Source organism: Nannospalax galili, unplaced genomic scaffold (assembly GCF_000622305.1).
Source record: "Nannospalax galili isolate Female #2095 unplaced genomic scaffold, S.galili_v1.0 scaffold205, whole genome shotgun sequence".
Classification (NCBI taxonomy): domain Eukaryota; kingdom Metazoa; phylum Chordata; class Mammalia; order Rodentia; family Spalacidae; genus Nannospalax; species Nannospalax galili.
In genome coordinates, this window is record NW_008353921.1 from 2,332,734 (window position 1) to 2,337,655 (window position 4,922).

General features: G+C 46.1%; 1 pseudogene; it reads left to right on the top strand.

Moving 5' to 3' along the window:
- The first annotated feature begins 2,065 nt into the window (after nucleotides 1–2,065).
- On the top strand, nucleotides 2,066–3,561 carry LOC103748398 (annotated as a pseudogene).
- Nucleotides 3,562–4,922: the final 1,361 nt, after the last annotated feature.

Sequence of the window (4,922 nt, forward strand, 5' to 3'; positions counted from 1 at the left end):
GACCATGAGTGGTCTATTAGGGAAATGGGATGGTCATCCTAAGAGTCTACCAGAAGAGCCAATGTCACTGTCTCTCACCAGCCTCCTCACCTTGTGACACTCTGTGTCACCTCAGGACTGCAGAGAGCCACACCAGCATGAAGACCCTCACCAGATACTGAAACTGTGCTCTCAAACTCAGCCTCCAGGACAATCAACTATATAAACCTCCATTCTTTATGATTTGCTCAGGCTGTGGTATTCTGTTATAGTAACAGAAATCAGGCTAGGAATAATAAGAATGTGTAGAAAAAGTTGGTAATCAAGGCAAGGTTTTTATGCAACAATTTTTTTTAAAACTTAAACTGAATGCAAAACAGCCCGTCATGAGCGCGCTCAGCAGTACTGATTTTGACATTTTGCTTCAGGCTCCAATGTGGCTCAGCTCAGCAAGGTTACTGATCCTGTTGATTAAAAGTTCAGATATTTTGTTCATCATGGATTTTTTTGTATTATTTCTTTTCTTTTTTTTATTATTGCTCTAAACACTATTTGACTGCTGGGTTGTTGTGGGGTTGGTTTGGGTTTCGGGAGTTCGGGGGGAATTTTTTGTTTTTTGTTTTTTTTTTTTGGTGCCCCCTTAAATTTTGCCCCCTGTATTAGTCGCTTTTCTGTTGCTGTGATGAAACACCACAGCCAAAAGCAACTTACAGAAGGCAGAGTTTATCCTGGTTTATGGTTTCCAAGGGAGAAGAGTCCACCATGGTGGGGAGGCGTGGCTATGAGCTGCAGGCATGGCTGTAGGAGTCAGGAGCTCAGGGATGGATGTATCCTCAATGGCAAACACTTGCAGAGAGGGTGAGCTGGAACTGGGGCAAGGCTATGAGCTCTCAAAGCCCACCACTGAGCAACATACTTCCTCCTGCAAGGCTCCATATCCTAAAGAGTCCACGACTCCCCAAACAGCACCACCAACTGGGAGCCAAGAGTTCAAATACTTAAGCCTATGGGGGACACGTCTCATCCAAACTTCCATGTCCTCCAATGTGAAAGCTTGACTCAATCAACCCAGTCTCAGCCTTAAGGGGTCTAGGGAGAGGCAGTCAGCCAAGATCCAGTCTTGGATATGCATACAGATTAAATAAGACCACGGGTGCTCAGTGCCTGGATCATAGTAGCCTTCAGTGTATAGTGTGGCAGATGATATAGATACTGGTTCAGCTCCCGGCCTTGACATTTCCAGGCATACCAGCTGTCAACAACACATTACCTGCCTAAGGACTTTCTTGGCCACCAAATAAAATAGGTTGGAAAGGCTAGGTAACAAAAACCCTTGGAGTAGTCCCCAACAATGACCCACAGGACCTGGTACCCCAACTCCCTTGTCCCTCAGATGGGATGATGTTAGATGTAATTTCAAGACTCATTTCCTAGAGTCCCCCTGGTGAGATTCCAGTTACCCACAGTGTAATTGGCTTGATAATAGACATGTATGTTGGGTCTATCTTACTTTCCTACCCTCCTCAAAGTTTCCTGGGGTATCTCCCAGATCCCCTAATATGTGCTTGAATCCTTGTCTTGGGATCTGCTTCCAGAACAATTCAAACCAAGACACACATCTGTCCATCCTTTCCTGACACTCTTCTCTGTGGAAAAAGAATACTCTGACTCTTACCAGGTGTTTTAGTTACTTTTCTATTGCTGTGATAAAACACCACGGCCAAGGCAACTTATAGAAGCAAGAGTTTATTTGAGCTTATCGCTCAGAGGGTTAAAGTCCGTAATGGCAGGGGAGGTATGGCAGTAGAGATGGCCATAGTAGACAGCTGGGCAATCACATGAAGCCAGCACAGGCAGCAGAGAGAGACTGGAGATCCAGCAAGGCCTAAAAATTCTCAAAGCCCACCCCCAGTGATAAGTTTCCTCCAGCAAGACCACACCTAAAACCTCCCAAAACAGCACTGCTGACTGAGGACAAAATGTCCAATTACTGGGAGCCTATAGGGAGTATGCTCATTCAAGCAACACACCATAAATGTGGCATCATCTTTAAACCCTGTGTGGCAATCTCTGACACACTGCCATGATGCCCAGGAAAGACAGGGCAAGCTAGAAGTTCAGCTCTTCCCTTAAGATCATCCAACGTGTATATGCTTATCCAGTGTTTCACTGTGGGGCAGACAGTGCAGGCCCTCAGCAGGTACAGCAGACCTGCATGAACCTCCAGGGAAGGCTGCAAAGCCAATGGGCAAGAACTAGTTATGTTTCACTAGTTACTTTTCTATTGCTGTGATGATACCCTAACAAAGGTAACTCAAGGAAGAAGAGGCTTTGGCTCACAGTTCCAGGTTAGAGTCCCTTCAAGGGAAGTGACAGTGGCAGGACCTTGAGGGAGCTGGTCACATTGCATTCATAGTCAAGAAACAGGGAGGAGCTAAGCGTGGTGGCCTTTAATCCCAGCACTCAGGAGGCAGAGGCAGGTGGATCTCTGTGAGTTCAAGGCCATCCTGGTCCACATAGTGAGTTCTAGGCCAGCTGGGGCTACAGGGAGACCGTCTCAAAAATACAAAAAAAAAAGAAAGAAAAGAAAAGAAACAGAGGCATGAATTCATATGTTTAGCTCATCTTCTGCTTTTTATACAGCCTAGAGCCCAAGCCCAGGGAATGGTTGCACCCACAGTGGGCACATCTTCCAACATCAATTAATGTGATCAAGATAATCCTTCACAGACATTCTTGGAGTGAAACCTTAATCTAGATAATCCCCAAGAGGTATATCCAGAGTCTTATCTCATAGGTGATTCTAGACCCTCCCTATCAAATTGACGGTTGGGATTAACTATCACAACCATGATGCACAGCACCATAGCAGGACATCTGGAAAACAACCCAGTTTTAGAAAAACCGTTGCCTCGTATCTGGGGGAATGTGGGCTTTGTGTCCACCAAGGAGGACCTCAGTGAGAACAGGGACATGCTGCTGGTCAATAAGGTACCAGCTGCTGCCTCAGCTGGTGCCATTGCCCCATGTGAAATGTGAAAGCCCAGAGCACTTGTCTGGGGCCTGAGAAGATCTCCTTCTTCCAGGCATTATAGGCTTCAACACTAAAATCTCTAGGGGCACCATTGAAATTCTAAGCAATATGCAGCTGATAAAGACGGGAGACGAAGTGGGAAACAGTGAAGCCACCTTGGTGAACATGCTGAACACTCCCCCCTCTCTGGGTTGATCATCCAGCAGGTAGGTGTTTGCCAGTGGCAAAGTCTACAACCCCTAAGTGCTAGATATCACAGAGGAACGTGCACTCTTGCTTTCTCAAGGGTAGCCACGATGCTGTAGCGTTTATCCACTGATTAGCTGCCTGACTGTTGGCTCAGTGCCCCATTCTATCATCTGTGGGTACAAACAAGTTCTGGCTCTTCTGTGGCTACTGAGCATGCCTTTCCACTTTCTGAAAAGGTCAAGACTTTCTTAGCTGACTCATCTGCATTCATGGCTGCTACCCCTGTAGCCAAAGCTGAAGCCAAGAAGTCAGAAGAATCAGACGAGGATAGAAGATCTGTCTCTCTGACTAATCAGTAAAAAGCAACCAACTCAGCCAGCTTTATTTGGGAAACATGGAAATGTGTACATATGTGGAGGTCTGAGCTTACCCTAACAGGAAGGACTCTGACTCCTAGTACTCTCTAGAATCATCTGCTGGGTGATTGCTAGCCAGTGCTGGGAGGCCAGGATCTGAGGCAGGCTCCGTTGAGTTTCTGTAATCTCTGCACCTTGAGTGCAAAAATAATTGGCAGACACCTTTCCTGGCCATTAATTCTTTACAGCCAACTCCGAGCCCTTGGGGCAATGGCTGATTGTCTGCAGTTACTGCCAGCCTGGCCCTGAATTCAGAACAGAGAGTTTGACTCTTCCAGAACCCTCTTTACATACTCCTCCCCTAGTGTCCTCCCCCAATTCCTCTCAGTGGCCCAGAGGGGCTGGAGAAAGCTGTTTGTGCAGGTTGGAAGTGATAAGAAATAGCTTTCCATGCAGAAGAACAAAGTTAAAGGCCGTGGGTTAAGATACCGGAGAAGATAAAAAGACTACTTATGCTTCTCTTTAGAAAGTATTTTCCAGCACCCATACTCTTTAACCATGAACTCCATGAACCAACCTTGCACCAACCTCATGCAGTGGGTGTTATTATTAAGTCCCCATGACAGATTGAGGTGCAGAAAGAGGAGGGCTCAGCCCAGGTTACATGCAGAATGAGTGGATTTGAACTTGAATGCCCATTCTCTTTCCAATGCCACGTGGTGTGGTGTTTGTTCGGTAAACATTTCCTGAGTACCTGCTATGCTGGGCCCATAGGAGAATACAGATGATATACCACCTCAGTTGCCCTCAACTTTGCTCTGTAGGGTGACTTTGTGACGTGTCCTATATCATATCCAGTTTACAAATGGGAGGGAGGCCCAGAGACATTACTGAAAAGGTATAAAGTTGGGCAATTTCAAATCCCCTCATGCTCCCCTTCAAGGTGCTCCTCCACTGCTCCAAGCTATATTAAGCCATTAGTAGCCAACGTTCTGAAACACTGGCATTCACTCATGAAATAGCTTACAATCCCCACTGCATAAGGAGTGGGCCACTGGATCACTGGGGCAAGTAAAGATAATAAATTTGTCCAAGGTCATACAGCTAGCCAATGACAGAGCTAGACTCAAGCAATTTAGCTCCAGAGACACATGCACACTCAACTCTCTTCACCAAAAGGTGCCTGTGATACAGTGGGTTCTCTGTTAAGTGACATAAGCACCCTCCTCAGGCATGGAGCAATCAGTTTTCATTTTTATTCTGATGAGTAGGAAGTTAGATATTTGTCCTGAGGTGGGATGAAAGAGGCTTAATTAATGGATAGGGACATACCTCAGTAATAGAGTGTTTGCCTAGCATGCCCA